At 44.7% G+C, this 17,419-nt stretch overlaps 1 protein-coding gene across 3 annotated transcripts in view; it reads left to right on the top strand.

Annotated features, from left to right (window-relative positions):
• The first annotated feature begins 11,147 nt into the window (after positions 1-11,147).
• The window catches only part of LOC118384143 (MAGUK p55 subfamily member 3-like), a 40,486-nt gene continuing 34,214 nt past the window's right edge, over positions 11,148-17,419 (top strand). For all 3 annotated transcript variants that reach the window (XM_052518662.1, XM_052518661.1, XM_052518659.1), the window contains exon 1: positions 11,148-11,280. The gene's annotated coding sequence lies outside the window, so the exon portion shown is untranslated. The remainder of the gene's footprint in view (positions 11,281-17,419) is intronic.

The raw sequence follows: 17,419 nt of genomic DNA, 5'->3' as shown, positions 1-17,419 counted from the left end.
GGTAGGCTAGTTGAGAACACGTTCTCATTTGCAACTACGACCTGGCCAAGATAAAGCAACGCAGTGTGACACATGGAGTAAACATGAGTAGAAAAGTCGTCTATGAAGTGTGTGCAAAAGGAGATGGGCAATAAATAGGCCATAGGAGCGAATAATTACAATTTAGCAGATTAACACTAAGGTGATAAATGAGCAAATGATGTGCAAGTAGAGCTACTGGTGTGCAAAAGAGCAGAAAAGTACATTAAAAACAGTATGGGGATGAGGTAGGTAGATTGGGCTGGCTATTTACAGATGGACTATGCACAGCTGCAGCGATCGGTTACAGTTAGTTAAGTTACCTGTATCTCTGTCTTATTGAAAAGATTACTGATAGATTTTTATTGAAGATGGGTCATTCTGCATTGTAGTGTCTGCACTCTCACAATCAACGTAGTATTTGAAAGTGATTCATCCCTTGCTAATTGCACTGAACTATGTATTGCGTTTCACTACATGTGATTTGAGTGGGGGGAGGAATCAGACACATTCTCAGCGAGAGCAAATTTATTTGCTTATTTTATACTTTAGGATTGAATGCATTTTCATGAGAGCTGTGTGTATGAATGGCTGAAGGAGCGGGATCCCTTGTTCAGGGGTTTATACAGTAAAGGGATATTTTGTTTGAGTCTTGTCTGGAGCTGATAGACCTACTCTATAGTCTATTATTCTGGCCTGGAGCAGAGTAGGCCTACATTTTTTGTTATTAATACCTTCCCTGCTGAAGCTGTCTGGATCTGCAAATGTGCCTGTTTCGATTTGGTCTTTGAAGAATAGGAAAATTATGCAAAAGTAAGCTCTCAACAAAGCTTGTTCTCGGATGTGCCAATTACGATGTCTATACAGTTTCCGCAAAAATATGATGTATCTGGAAGTCGTTAATGTGTCTGTATTTGTGAGTATGTGTGTCATGGAGACAGTGCACTATTTTCTAAATGTACATACAACTTTTGTAAATTAAATGTCTTACTGCAGAGTGCGATGAAAATAAATACATATGAAACACAGTGTCTTTTCCTTACGTTATCATGCAGAAAAATGTTAACATTGGATGTATCTGTATTGTTGTTACGAATCCCTTTTGGCCCGACAGTCTAGGGGGGGGGGGGTGGTAATGAGACCCGTAACAACTCAAATTATAATAGTGACAAAGTAAAAGTGAGAACGAAATAACCAGGACAACTGAAATCTACCGTCAAACTCAGGGTTTATTAATAAACACACGGTAATGGGGGGGGGCAGGAAAAGGGGCTGAGCTGGACCCAAGGAAAGAAACATTTAACAAAGTCTACCTACGGGTAGTGTATGCCCATGGGCGACTTGTGTTGGTTTCCCCTTTTCCCACCAGAAAACAAACACCATAACCAAAAACAATACTCACAGGTGATGACAAAGTGCTATGGAAGTGCTCAAACAAGAGGTTAACACACAAAGAGAGAGTGAACCAGAGACCTACAGACATGGCATTTACAGAGAGATTGAGCTCTAGAGCAAACAACTGATGGGGTTTTTAAACCAAGGGAAAGGAACTGTGATTGGGTAGGAAACAGGAGGAGGTGTGTCTTCTGATTGATGATTGGATTGGTGACTGATTGGGGAGTGATGATTTTCACCTGTGAGGGGAGAAGGAGAGAAAAGAACACAGGATACACACACACAGACACAGGATACCTGTATCCGTAACAATTGTCCACAGTGGATGTATCTGTGTATTGTCCACAGGTGACGAAGGAAATTTGTCTTTTTGCTCTGATCCCAACAACTTCCCTAAACAACCAACAAACAAACACACGACACACATCGTTGAGAGGAGCGCAGGGTCAGTCAGTCGCAGTGCAGAGCCCTTGGAGCCTTGCCTACTACACTTGAATCTAGTTTGAGGAATTAGGAAATCCTAGGAAGTCTGCATCCGATTCAACCCATTTCATAGCCAGAAAGACAGAGCTCTAGGTTAGTGCTGATAATCCATGGTAACACAGTGTGTAGCAGAGGGAGGTGGAGTGGATTTGGATTTGGCCCATATGGACAGTGTTGGAATTGGCCCCGTCCTGCTGGTCCAAATAAATCTCCACTAAATTCATCAGAGGGTAGAGGCTCAGCTCTGACCTTGTTTAGGAAGAGTGCACTGCAGATGCCAGATGTGCTTTCATGGAGATTTCATAGCAAAGCTATCAGATACTGTACTCATTTGGTGTAAGGCAACTCACCTCGTTCCAGATTCGGGAAAATAGAGAGAAGGGAGAGGGACGGAGGACGGAGGACGGATCACCCTTTAAAGGCTCAAGCAATTCACTCAAACGTGAGCAGAGCAACTTCCTGCACTGATATGAATGCTTCTCGGTTTTCTAAATTGTGTTCATTCTGCATGGTTTGCATTTCTTCACACGGAAATGAGGAAGTACAGTGAAAACAGCATCTGCTGTGGTGAGCTTTAGGCTCCAATTAATAGACGCTACCTAGACAAGAATTTGGCTGTTTTTTTTCAGCAATACATTTGGACTGAATTTCAACGTGACTTCACTCTGCAGACTGCACCAGCCACAGCAGGGATGTAGGCCGACCTATTGCATTTCACACCAGTCTATAAAAACCTGACTGGGTCGCAAACACTGATCGCAGGGTGAAGGAGATCCTTCCCTACACATAGCCGTTCATATTAGTGTTATGCTCACAGTGTTTCAACTAGCAGTCCTTTATTACACTGGCTGTACTACCTAGGTACCCAATAGGCACTATATTCCCTTCATGGTGCACTATTTCTGACCAGGGTCTCCATAGGGAATAGGGTGCCATTTGGGACACAGCCATCGTCACCCAGGACGGCCCGCTGCCCTGGTCTGACGTCTCCAAAGTCCTGCTGTGGGAGGAGGGATGCCTGTGAATATTTGGCAAGCAGAATGATATTGTGGCATTAGGACTTAAGAGCATATGAGGATTCGACTCCTAAGGGCAAACAGGGATTCAGACTGGTGCTGGTAAAGCTGGCATTGAGCGGTCTTAATCTTGACTAGTGGGGCACCAGAGCACGCCCAGAAACCCATACATAGGGGGCTGAAATCAGGGGCTGGCGTATAAATCTCAATTTGCGTGTGTGTGTGTGTGTGTGTGTGTGTGTGTGTGTGTGTGTGTGTGTGTGTGTGTGTGTGTGTGTGTGTGTGTGTGTGTGTGTGTGTGTGCTAGTCATTCTGTCCTGCAGCTTAACGTCCATCCCTATTGGCATTAGTTTTAGGTTTTAGCACCCTTCTGTCTGTAACTACACCCACACAAATCCTGCAGCCATAGCTCTCGTGAGTAGGCCCTATAGGAGAAAGCACAGTACCTTCTGAAAGTATTCACACACCTGAATTTAAGATGGATACAATTTCAATTTTATTTCACTGGCCTACGCACAATACCCTATAATGTCAAAATATAATTATATATATTTTTTTTATTTTTTTATTTTGAAATGAATAAAAAATGAAAATCTGAAATGTCTTGCGGCAATAAGTGTTCAATCCCTTTGCTATGGCAAATACGTTCAGTAGTAAGCATTCTGCTTAACAAGTCACGTAATAAGTTGCATGGACGGTGTGCAATGATAATGTTTAACATGATTTTTGAATGACTACCTCATCTCTGTACCCCACACATACAATTATCTGTAAGGTCCCTCAGTTGAGCAGTGAATTTCAACCACAAAGAACAGGGAGGTTTTCCAATTCCTCGCAGTGAAGGCTAACTATACTTTGGATGGTGTATCGATACACTCAGTCACTACAAAGATACAAGCGTCCTTCCTAACTCAGGAAAGGAAGGAAACCACTCAGGGATTTCACCAAGAGTCTAATGGTGACTTTAAACAGATAAATAGTTGAATGGTTGTGATAGGAAAAAACTGAGGATGGATCAACAACATTGTAGTTACTCCACAATACTAAGCTAAATGACAGAGTGAAAAGAAAGCCTGTACAGAATAAAAATATTCCAAAACATGTTTCCTGTTTTCAAAAAGTAGAATTGCAAAAAATGTTGTAAATCATTGAAATTCATGTCCTGAATACCAAGCGTTATGTTTGAAGAAAATCCAACACATCACTGAGTACCACTCTTCATATTTTGAAGCATGGTGGTGACTGCATCATGTTATGGGTATGCTTGTCATCGGAAAGGACGAGAGTTTTTTAGGATAAAAAGAAATGGAATAGAGCTAAGCACAAGCAAAATCCAAAAGCGGGTTCAGTCTGCTTTACAACAGACACTGGGAGAGAAATTCACCTTTCAGCAGGACAATAACCTAAAACACGAGGCCAAATATACACTGGAGTTGCTTACTAACACGACATTGAATGTTCCTGAGTGGCCTCGTTACAGTTTTCTTAAATAGGCTTGAAAATGTACGACAAGACTTGAACATGGCTGCCTAACAATGATCAACAACCAACTTTACAGAGCTTGAAGAACAGAATAATGGTCAAATATTGTATAATCCAGGTGTGCAAAGCTCTTAGAGACTGTATTTCATTTTCAATGCATTTGCAAAGATTTGGAAAAAAACATATTTTAATCATTATGGGGTATTGTGTGTAAACGGGTGAGATTTCTTTTCAAATTCAGCCTGTAACAAAAATATGGAATAAGTCAAAGGGGTAAGAGTACTTTCTGAAGGCACTGTACATGGAAGATTCCTCATGCTTGTTTAGCCTAGATCAGCCCATCCCAGCCCATAGGTACATCCCAGCTGAATTATTGTCCATGCGCTACACATCCCAGTCATTTGACCCACCAGAGCTGTGGGAATGGGGGCCCTCTTTTTACAGTAAATGTTTCTGAATGTACACTGACTTGCACATACTGAGCTCGCAATTCTTTCACCCTTAGTGAGTTGCGCTCAAAAGGAACTCTGTATACTTGTTTCATTCACATCCTGTTACGATGGAAATGCTCACACTGTCAATTCCCTGGAAGTGTGTGTTGTCTTGTATCACTCGTTCCTGGATTTCTCTGAGTCGTATTGCATTATCTTGAAGGACCATGCCAACTATAACGGCCTCTTGCTCCCGAGTGAATATAGCTGTCCTTCCACCTGCATGTGGCAGCCTTGCAATTCTACAAAAAGTAGTTGTGCAGTTACAAAACATATTCATACAGTACAATACATACAGTGATTCACTTTACAAATGTCTATTGAAACAGCTGCATATAGTGTAGTACAGTAAATTTGCAATTACAAAAATACAGTAGTATACTGTACCTGTTCTCTTCTCTGAATGTCCTTACTATGGTGGACACAGAAAATCGGCTCAAATCGGGTCGCACTCAAAGTCCTGCTTCCCTCATTGTCAGTCCATGGACAAGAACATGCTCTATACTGTTTCTCTATACTGTTGCTCGAATATCATCAGATATTTCCACTCTTTGTCTTCCTCTTCCTCTTCATCCTCCTCTTCCTCTTTCTTGCCCTCCTCCTCCTCTTCGTCGCCCACCTCGCATACGCACTCGTCCGCTCACATTGTTTCTTCTATCCATTCTCAGACTTTCTCCGTCCCACCTTCAACAACCTGTTTGCTCTCTGAACTGGCTTATATTGGTTGTGTCGCATCATTTGAAACAGGTTAAATCAATTTTGAGTGGTTGTGTTCAATCAATGACATGTGTTCTCTATTTGTATTTGATTGTTGCCACTTGTGTTTACCAGTATGGATGACATGTGCATTAGAGTGCAGAATGTGTTTTGAGAATGAGAATGTGTTTAGAGTTTTACTGAAAAGTCTAAGTGAGATCTGCAAATTGTGTTTCATCATGTGAAATGGTTTAAGGTATTGACAACAGACTGCATAATTAGCTAAATGAGTCCAGGCAACTGAGAACTTTGTTCGACAAATGGGTTTTAGTGTTTTAGCAATTGAGAAAAACTGTAAAGGTTAGGATCCCGTCCACTGTTTCCTCACTCCCTACTCCCTCCCTCTTCTCCTTCCTCCCTCCCTCTCCTCTTTGTTTGGTGCAGACAGGCAGCAGGCAGGCTGTAATTGGCTTAAATGAATGGATCCTACTCCTGCACAACTGCTGCTATGAACACAATTAAACATTTCCCAGCAAACTTGCATCCCGGGTGGCAGCTGCCAAAACATGGCCTGGTCCCCTCAGCCAGGCACCTCACTGAGAATCATACCCCTCCTTTCAGTTCCTCAGTCATTTGTCCCGCCAATCAATCAACCATCCGTGTATCCATCCGCCAAGCATCGGTTTATATTCTCGCTCATCATATCCGAAGGTTCTTCTTGCCCTCCATGTGCCCTGCAATATTGACTTCAACAAAAAATGCATTTCAAATGTAGTGTAAAGGAGAAAACATGCGTGGATGAAATGAATTCCATTTCTTACCTATGGTTTGTTGTTTAAATACTGTATCAGTTCTACTGAAAAAATGGTCCGAATTTGCTTTGACCTCGTCCTAATTTCTGGTTCACGTGCATCTCTGGCAAAGTGACTTGTCCATCTGGTAGCTTCAATCTTGAACGTGCTCCACTGTTATTGGTCTTATCGGACCTTTCTCCTAGCTGTTATCTGCAGCAGCCTGGACAGAGAAGTGGAGATGGAGGTGCCTGAGTTGAGAGCTTTATGGCCTTGAGAAGGCTGTCTGCCAGGAGCTAATGCAGGGAGTGGTAGGGAGGGAGGAGATAGGCAATCATATCGAACACTCCTGGCTGTTACAGGGAGTGAAAACAGCGAGAATCTGGCGCCGAATGGCATTAGGCTAAAAGGGCATTAAGCCCCCAGTCAAACTAAACGGCAGCAATCTGATTTATATAAGAGAGAGAGAGAGAGAGAGAGAGAGAGAGAGAGAGAGAGAGAGAGAGAGAGAGAGAGAGAGAGAGAGAGAGCAGTAAGTATGAGGGCAGTTAATATCAGGACATTTCAGCACAGTCGTGTAGCTAGCTCTAGCCCAGAGAGAGAGAGAGAGAGCAGTAAGTATGAGGGCAGTTGATATCAGGACATTTCAGCACAGTCGTGTAGCTAGCTCTAGCCCAGAGAGAGAGAGAGAGAGCAGTAAGTATGAGGGCAGTTAATATCAGGACATTTCAGCACAGTCGTGTAGCTAGCTCTAGCCCAGAGAGAGAGAGAGAGAGCAGTAAGTATGAGGGCAGTTAATTTCAGGACATTTCAGCACAGTCGTGTAGCTAGCTCTAGCCCAGAGAGAGAGAGAGAGCAGTAAGTATGAGGGCAGTTAATTTCAGGACATTTCAGCACAGTCGTGTAGCTAGCTCTAGCCCAGAGAGAGAGAGAGAGAGCAGTAAGTATGAGGGCAGTTAATTTCAGGACATTTCAGCACAGTCGTGTAGCTAGCTCTAGCCCAGAGAGAGAGAGAGAGCAGTAAGTATGAGGGCAGTTAATTTCAGGACATTTCAGCACAGTCGTGTAGCTAGCTCGAGCCCAGAGAGAGAGAGAGCAGTAAGTATGAGGGCAGTTAATATCAGGACATTTCAGCACAGTCGTGTAGCTAGCTCTAGCCCAGAGAGAGAGAGAGAGAGAGAGCAGTAAGTATGAGGGCAGTTAATTTCAGGACATTTCAGCACAGTCGTGTAGCTAGCTCTAGCCCAGAGAGAGAGAGAGAGAGAGCAGTAAGTATGAGGGCAGTTAATATCAGGACATTTCAGCACAGTCGTGTAGCTAGCTCTAGCCCAGAGAGATTGATTTGGCCCTGTGATTTCCCCATGAATCATTTCCTATTATTACATATCAAATAATAACAACAAGCCCTTTACACCCACTGGAAAATCAAATAATGTCATCAATAATAATCCATTCTCATGAGATCATATTTTTAGACTAAGTGTAATACAAGAAAAGGGTCATTCAGTGAGTGCCTATAAAGGACGTACTTCTTCCATAATGGAGCAACGACTACATTTCCTCTTAAATCAGAACTGAATCAAGTACAACTCCTGACAGAAGCTGATGCTTGGCAGTGGCACAGTCTGTGTGCATTCTGTCTTTTTATCGTGTGTTTATTTAGTATCTGTCTGAGTCTGTAAGTCATCCAGTCCTTGGAGAGAGGGGGGCGAGTGAGGAAGTGACTCATGCCCAGTGTGGGGGCCTGTTTCAGGCTAGGATGTGTCACGACTCCCGTTAGATCACGATGTGGCTCCTCTCAAAGGTTATTATCAGGAGCTGCTGTTAATAGATGTCTGATCATTTCTATGTAATGGTTGTAATCCATTATGTAATGTGCTTATTGGATTGAGGTTGCTGGCTGTGGATATTGTGTTCGATTCTGATAGGCGGTACAGTATACAGAGTACTCCGAAAATATTCAGACCCCTTGAGTTTCTCCACATTTTGTTACGTTACAGCCTTATTCTAAAATTGATTTAAAAAAAATAATAATTATGACATAATGACAAAGCAAAAACTGTTTTTTATACATTTTTTGAAATGTAGAAAAGAAAAACTGAAGTATTACATTCATATAAGTATTCAGACCTTTTACTCAGTACTTTGTTGAAGCACCTTTGGCAGCGAATACAACCTCGAGTCTTCTTGGGTATGACGTTACAAGCTTGGCACATCTGTATTTGGGGAGTTTCTCCCATTCTTCTCTGCAGATCCTCTCAAGCTCTGTCAGGTTGGATGGGGAGCGTTGCTACACAGTTATCTTCAGGTCTCCAGATATGTTCAATCAAGTCCGGGCTCTGGCAGGGCCACTCAAGGACATTTAGACACTTGTCCAAAAGACACTCCTGCATTGTTATGGCTATGTGCCTTGGCTTGTTGTTCTGTTGGAAGGTGAGCCTTCGGCCCCAGTCTGAGGTCCTGAGCACTCTGGAGCAGGTTTTCATCAAGGATCTCTCTGGACTTTGCTCTGTTAATTTTTCCCTCGATCCTGACAAGTCTCCCAGTCCCTGCCACTGAAAAACATCCCCACATCATGATGCTGCCACCACCATGCTTCACTGTAGGGATGGTGCCAGGTTTCCTCCAGACGTGACGCTTCGCATTCAGACCAAAGAGTTCCATCTTGATTTCATCAGACCAGGGAATCTTGTTTCTCATGGTCTGAGAGTCTTTAGGTGCCTTTTAGCAAATTTCAAGCAGGCTGTCGTGTGCCTTATACTAAGAAGTGGCTTCCGTCTGGCCACTCTACCATACAGGCCTGATTGGTGGAGTGCTGCAGAGATGGTTGTCCTTCTGGAAGGTTCCTCCCATCTCCACAGAGGAACTCTGGAGCTCTGTCAGAGTGACCATCAGGTTCTTGGTCACCTCCCTGACCAAGGCTCTTCTCCCCCGATTGCTCAGTTTGGCTGGGCGGCCAGCTCTGTTTTTTATTTTAAATTTGCAAAAAAAAAACTGTTTTCACTTTGTCGTTATGGTGTATTGTGTGTAGATTGCAGAGGATTTTTTTTACTAAGCCGTTTTTAGAATAAGGCTGTAACGTAACAAAATATGGAAAAAGAGAAGGGGTCTGAATACTTTCCGAATGCACTGTATGTGGTGACAGGTAGTCCAGAGACATTGAATTCTTCCGACTCATTCTAACCTGAATGATATGAATCATATAAACAACACAAGATAGGTAGTATTATTCTGTCTTTCTCCCTTATGTTGTCTTTGTAGTCAGAGGTATCAGTGTGTCACATGTCGATTCCAGACCCTGTCTCTGTGACCTATATGTGAAATGGATGGCCGGCTGAGAAAGGTAGAGAGGGAGACAGGGATGATATGAAGAAACAGAAAAGCACATCATGTACAGTACAGAGAAACAAGCAGATGGTAATGCCCCTTTTTCTGTTGACCCCCCCCTCACACACACACACACACACACACACACACACACACACACACACACACACACACACACACACACACACACACACACACACACACACACACACACACACACACACACACACACACACACACACACACTCCTCAAATCCCTCCATTGGTCCCTCCTTTCTCCCCAGAGAGGATGAGGTTAACAGATGCCTGTGAATCAGTTAGACCAGAGACCCATAACGACCTTTATTGTAATTAACGAGGCCGGTTGGCAGGGAGGAGGACGCCCCTCGTACCATGTGACCTCTCAGAGGCCAGGGGTGTCATGATGCTTATATACACACATATTCCAGGTCACGACAGCAACATTCTGTCTGAAGGCATAACATACATAGAACATGCACATTTCCATATCATTCTGTGTCATGAAGGAGTTTTAGTAAATCCAGTTGCCTTGCATATAAACCATAGTTAGTACAAAAACATAAGTGTGGCTGTGTCATTCGTGATGTAAACACTAAGACAGAGGAATGGCTGTCTGTCACATCTTTATCCTTTATTGATGTGTGTAGGTACGTTTATGTGAGAATGTGTTTCTTTATTTGAGAATTATGACTGTCTTTGTGTGTGTTGGTGTGTTTCTCTGTGCTTCTCACTTGTTACCCCGAGGACCCTGGGAGAAATCCTCACATGGCACAAAAGCACACAGACAACACTTGCCCTCCTGTATTACCATGAGAATACAGGGGGGAACCCCTTATTCAGACGCTGTGTGTCTCTGTGAGAGAGCTACACGTTAGCGGACAAAGGAGAAGCAGCCGCTACCTAGCCAGCGTCCACGGCAGCGACATGGGAGGAGCGGGGGAGGGGACAGCACTCTCTCTCCGTCTCTTTTTCATCCTCTCGACTGATCGTGAATGAGAGAGAGAACGCGCCGAGTATCAAAGACAGCCGGGTGAAGGCAATTAACCAGGAGGGCAGAGGGGAGAGGATAGGAGAGAGAGGGATTGAGAAAACAGAGGGAGAGGGTTAATGGAGGAGAATGGATGCTCTGTTCTGGAGGGTACTGACCATAGACAGTATGCCCTGTATATATCATAACAGATAGCAATATAAAGATCCCAGCTGTCAGCTCCAATACAGCTACAAAGCAGTCTGATGCTGAAGGCAGAGAGAATGAGAGAGAGAGAGAGATGGGTAGAGTGAGAGAGATGGGGAAAGGGGAGGGGAGGGAGGACCGTGAGGGGAGGGGAGATTTGAGAGAGAGAGAGAGAGAGATGGGTAGAGTGAGAGAGCTGGGGAAAGGGGAGGGGAGGGAGGACCGTGAGGGGAGGGGAGATTTGAGAGAGAGAGGGGAGGAGGCGGCCACTCTGTAGCAGCAGGTTTGTGAGCGCAGAAGCTGGAGGAGGAATCAGAGCGAAAGAAACAGTGTGGCTGCAGTGAGGAAGGAGAGACACATACAGAGAGAGAAGGACAGAGAGAACGGTAAGGAAATCTTCGTGTATATTACTGTCATGTCTGCTCCTTATGTTTTGTATGTCTGGTCTTTCTGTGAAGCGTCAGCGAGAGGAAAATGCTCGGTGGTGCTTCTCTGCCGGCCAGCCGGCCGGCAACGTGAGGAAAGCAGAACACCGTAGCACTGCAGAGAGAGGAGGATGACAGAAGGAGGGAGGAAGAGGGAGAGAGGGCGGAGGATGACAGAAGGAGGGAGGAAGAGGGAGAGAGGGCGCATCAGGCAGAGAGAGGAAGTGGGAATGGAGAGAGGGAGAAGAAGCTAGGAAAAAGCTGAAATAGAGGGAGCTCCCAGCAAGTGAGCCTGCCTGGCCATTAGAACGGTGTGGATGTTTAAGTGCGTGGTAGAGGAGAGGAGAGGGGAGGGGTGTGTTTGACTGACATCATGCAGCAAGGAGGATGTGAAATGTTAACACAGAAGGTGTAACTCTTTATTACTTCATGCTTAATGATAGTTGGATTCCCTGGACCGCACTGCTACTTCTGCTATGTGTTCTCAACATGAGATTCCTGATGTTGTCACCTCCCTATGTGTGTGTGTGTGTGTGTGTGTGTGTGTGTGTGTGTGTGTGTGTGTGTGTGTGTGTGTGTGTGTGTGTGTGTGTGTGTGTGTGTGTGTGTGTGTGTGTGTGTGTGTGTGTGTGTGTGTGTGTGTGTGTGTGTGTGTGTGTGTGCGCATGTGAGTGTGTGCGCACTCGCTTGAGTTTATGCGCATGTGTGTGCATGTCTGTGTGTGTGCATGTCTGTGAGGGTGCATGTCTGTGTGTGTGCATGTCTGTGTGTGTGCATGTCTGTGTGTGTGCATGTATGTGTGTGTGCATGTCTGTGAGGGTGCATGTCTGTGTGTGTGCAAGTCTGTGTGTGTGCATGTCTGTGTGTGCGCATGTTTGTGTGTGTGCATGTTTGTGTGTGTACAAAAGAGACAGGATTTTGGCTGTTTGCCAAGGTCCATGTCCTAGCTACTGTAAAATGTTTGTTGATTAGAGGAAGATTGAGGGGCTGGTAGTGAGAGTAACGTGTGTTGCGTGTGAAAGACACATTTGGACCTTGTCCAAGTATGGTAACCGCTGCTGTCAGCGGTGTTTAGTAACAGTGGATTTGTTGTGCGTTTGTGCAGCCAGTAGCCAGTAGCCAGCAGAGCAGAGGTTTCAGACAAGACACAGTCTAACCTCGTTATTGATCAGGGCTGTCAGTGAGAAGCTGTTCATCACTTAGTCAGTGTGGTGACAGGTGTACGTGGGAGCAGGGGAGGGGGGGGGTGGTAGGTTTGTTATCACTCGCTGATTTTAGAGTTTGTATGCACTGCGTGTCATCACCCATTCACTGACTGTTGGGTAGAATGTTGATGTGCTGTCATACTGAGTTAGAAGCTATTTGATATTGGCATCATGCCCCTCTCTACAGAGTTTGGTGCCTGCTACATAACATTTGGTGCCTGCTACATAACATTTGGTGCCTGCTACATAACGTTTGGTGCCTGCAACATAACGTTTGGTGCCTGCTACATAACATTTGGTGCCTGCTACATAATGTTTGGTGCCTGCAACATAACGTTTGGTGCCTGCTACATAACATTTGGTGCCTGCAACATAACGTTTGGTGCCTGCTACATAACATTTGGTGCCTGCTACATAACATTTGGTGCCTGCTACATAACATTTGGTGCCTGCTACATAACATTTGGTGCCTGCTACATAACATTTGGTGCCTGCTACATAACATTTGGTGGAGGCGGAGGTCCCGGGTTCGAGCCTTGGTATGAGCTGAATCAGGAGGAAGCAAGCAAGCAGGGTGACGCACACAACTTGCACCTGGTATACATCTGGTTAATGGTGAGACACACCAAGGACCGGACAGACCAAGCATCAACGTTGAGCCTTTATAAGGAAACGGTGGTCATCGGAAGAAGATGATCCCGCTATGCACAGGTCTGTGCTTCTTTCCAGTAGAGTCTATGTACAGTATGTCCACTGGAGTGATGCTCTGAGACACTCCTCATACTGTATTCTCACCCAACATCATTAGCATAGCCAGGAAATCTGTGCTCTCAGCAATCGCTGACCTTTGCCGTGACAACGCGAGAACAACAACAGCAACATACGTTGAGGAGTACAGAAACACTCTAAAAAAGGGGCCTGGTAGGCAGGTAACATACGGTGGCTGTACTGTAGTAGCCTGCCTGAGGGGTTCTTATGGGTGCAGCTTTGATAGAGAAGGAACAAATGGTGCTGGGCCCGGCTGGGTCTTGTTGTTGGGTCTGTTGATAGCAGCGAGGCAGGCCAAGCCCACTGGAGCAGGTGCAATTGTCTCCTGCTGTTGAACCTGTTGACGTCAGGCAGGACCACTCCAGGGAGCAGGGAAGGATGGCTGGGGACTGTGAGAGAGAGAGAGATTGAGAGAGCGAGAGCGAGAGGGAGTGTGAGAGAGAGAGAGAGAGAGAGAGAGAGCGAGAGCGAGAGGGAGTGAGGGAGAGAGCGAGAGTGAGAGAGAGAGAGAGAGAGAGATGCTTGTTTTGGAAAGAGACAGAAGTTCTGTGGGAGGGTCGTAGAGACTGGCATATGACTGTACATATTTGAGCAGGAATGCTGTGTGAGTCCTGTTCTGTGTGATCTGAATCTTTGGGTCCATCTAACTGAATGAGAATGTCCATTCAACGTATCTACATCTGTAAACCAAAGGGCAATACATTGACGTATGAATCACCATATTGGCAGTAATCCACTGGGTGTCACTAATAGATGTCGTTTCTGTGGACATTCTGGAGATTAGGATCTGATTGGCTGAGTTCATAGTTTTGCAGAAGAGCATGTTTGTGTGTGTAAGCTTAACTTGATTTGAGGAGAAATGCCAATTATATCGAGAAGATTTCTCAGTAGGAATGGAAATATGACGTTGGCGAGTTAGATAAGAAGCCGTGGTGTTTATGTGGTGTCTTTGAATCCTTTTGGCAGGATGTATCACTGTGCTGCGAGAATACTGCTAGAATATTTGTTTCAGTGTATTTGACAGGAGCTAGCTTTTGATGGCTACAGCCCAGTTACAGTGAGATATGTAGATACCTGAAGCCCTCAGACTGGTTTGGCCAATAAGGAGCTCTGTCAGTCTATGTTTGCGTCCCAAATGGCACCCTATTCCCTACATAGTGCACTACTTTTCACCAAGGCCCACTGGTCAACAGTAGTGTACCAATTGGGAATAGGGTGCCATTTGGGATGCACCCTATAACCATAGATAACAAAGCTTTATTACAGTTGACACCCCACCCTGTTTCCCCTGTCAACCCGGGCCCCTGTCCCCTGTCCCCTGTCCCCTGTCCCCTGTCCCCTGTCCCCTGCCCCCTGTCCCCTGTCCCCTGTCCCCTGTCCCCTGTCCCCTGCCCCTAAACCACAGACCTGTCTCAAATTGAAATCCCCATCCTCATTGCTTGTCTCTGCCCCCCTCCTCCTCCTATTCCTGTCTCCATCACACCCCCGGGTCCTACTTAGATGTGCCTCTCTCTCTCTGATGACCTCACAATGGGACTGTTCAACTTGCCCTGGAGGTGATGTCATCCTCCCAGCAGACACAGAGAAACAACATTATGTTGTTATGTGCAGTGAGGGACCAAGCTCCTCTCACTGCTGTAAAGATGCTATATATTCATACGTATCATTCACCTAGGAAGGTCCCCTACTAATTTGTCCTCTGCTAACACTGCTCCTATCCTGTATTGTGGCTTCTGTTTTATTCCCTCGAATCTAGTAGAGTCATTATAATCTATGCTATAGTATGGATTATAGTCTCTGATATGGTTGGTGGTTAAAATGATGAAGATGATGACAATGTTCCTGCTGATGTTTCTTCCGAGGCACATTCTAGCCTATAACCCCTGTGTCTTGTTGTCTGGGGCGATGGGGTTGTAGAGCAGTATGGTGCCTGTCGCACAGTACGGTGCCTGTCAGACAGTACGGTGCCTGTCAGACTCCTCTACTCAGGCCTCTAATCAACACCCTCATTTTCGCATGGTCACGACCTAAGGTACCAATGCCTATTCCCTATACAGGCACCATGTGGGCCTGCGTGGAGCTGTGTGTGTGCATGTCTCTGTGTGTGTGTGTGTGCGTGTTTCCCTGTCCTGTCCTCAGCTGTCTTTCTATGTGCATGTCTCTCTGTGTGTGTGTGCATGTCTTTCTGTGTGCATGTCTTAGAAGCCCTTTGTTTTTCTGACTTCATATTTCTGTGTATCTTTGTGACGTAATGTTTATTTTTTTCCATGTTCTTTTTAGAACAGGATAAGTGCGTTGAGGCACTGTGAGCGTCTTTCCTCTCTTCTCTCCGCAGCTCCCGTTCTCTCGGCTGTCTTTGTGCTTCGATTTATTAGGCATTCACACCCTGTCTTTGTTAACCTCAGTCTCTGCACATGAGAAAACGAGACATTAACATTTGATCTCCCTATTTCTGGTCCCCGTCCACTGATTCTGCTGTTCAAAGGAGCGGTTAGAGGGGAACTTTTAAAAGGACACACACCCATCGTAGGTAATAGGCACGTATAATACATGTAAGTGAATGTTGATGTTGTAGCTCTCATTGCTGGGTTTTGTCACGAGTTGTCCTTGATTATAAACTGGGTGGTTAGAGCCCTGAATGCTGATTGGCTGACAGCCATGGTATATCAGACCGATTACCACGGGTATGACGACACATTTCTTTTTACTGCTCTAATTACATTGGTAACCGGTTTATAAAAGCAATACGGCACATTGGGGGGCTAAGGGCTGTATCCATGCACTACACGTTGCGTGGTGCATAAGAACAGCCCTTAGTCGTGGTATATTGGCCATATACCACACCCCCTTGTGCCTTATTGCTTAAATATTCTGCATCAGCAAGACTGCTGCCAACTGTCATATTTCGAAGAATGCACTTGTGCTGGGATTTTTCAAGACAGTATAAGGCCTACTGCTTCAGATTGTTACCAACTGTCATTCTAGTGTATCTCCAAGTAAGTAATTGTGTTTATGTTTCTTCTTTTTGTCTTCAGCTTCTTAGTGAAAAATGGCTACCTGTCACGTCCTGACCTTAGTTCCTTTTTTATGTCTCTATTTTTGGTTTGGTCAGGGCGTGAGTTGGGGTGGACATTCTATGTTTTTGTTCTATGTTTTGTATTTCTGTGTTTTGCTTGGTATGGTTCCCAATCAGAGGCAGCTGTCTATCGTTGTCTCTGATTGAGAACCATACTTAGGTAGCCTGTTCCCACCTGTGTCTGTGGGTAGTTGTTTGTTTTTTGGTTATGTATGTCTTCACCTTACAGAACTGTTTCGCTCTCGCTTTGTTTTGTTTTTTTTGGGGTTATTGCAGTGTTCAGTTTATTTATTACAATTAACATGGAGACTTACCACGCTGCGTTTTGGTCTGATCCTTCATATTCCTCATCCGAGGAGGACAACGATCGTTACACTACCCTAGTGGCGTGGTACTTGGGAATAGAAGTTTCTATTCTCACAGGAGATACAGAACAAGAAAGAGGCATCCATCTCCCCCCCCCCCCTCCTTACCTCCTCATTCTCTCATCTCTCCAACCCTCTCCCACTGTTTCATTCTCTCTGTTCATAATTCATGAGCTGGTTGCTGTCTCAGTAGGAGTTAAGCCTGCTGTAATTACGTAGCATCGCAGCAGCACGGTAAGGAAGGATCTGCAGTACACTCTGATAGGAGAATACACTTTAGGTTACAACACTGCACCTGTAAAGAGCTATTATTGTACCTGCTTAAACCGTACATGAAGAGCTCTCCACCTCGCTAGTTATTGTACATGCAGAGCTGAATGCAGCTTGTCCTTATGAAACATCAAATACATCAAGCAGCTTATATACAGTGGGGCAAAAAAATATTTAGTCAGTCACCAATTGTGCAAGTTGTCCCACTTAAAAAGATGAGAGAGGCCTGTAAGTTTCATCATAGGTACACTTCAACTATGACAGACAAAATTAGTTTAAAACATCCAGAAAATCACATTATAGGACTTTTAATGAATTTATTTGCAAATTATGGTGGAAAATAAGTATTTGGTCAATAACAAAAGTTTATCTCAATACTTTGTTATATACCCTTTGTTGGCACTAACAGAGGTCAA

Source organism: Oncorhynchus keta, chromosome 5 (assembly GCF_023373465.1).
Source record: "Oncorhynchus keta strain PuntledgeMale-10-30-2019 chromosome 5, Oket_V2, whole genome shotgun sequence".
NCBI lineage: Eukaryota > Metazoa > Chordata > Actinopteri > Salmoniformes > Salmonidae > Oncorhynchus > Oncorhynchus keta.
The sequence above is the reverse complement of the archived record's forward strand: the minus strand, read 5'-3'. Positions and strand labels throughout refer to the sequence as shown.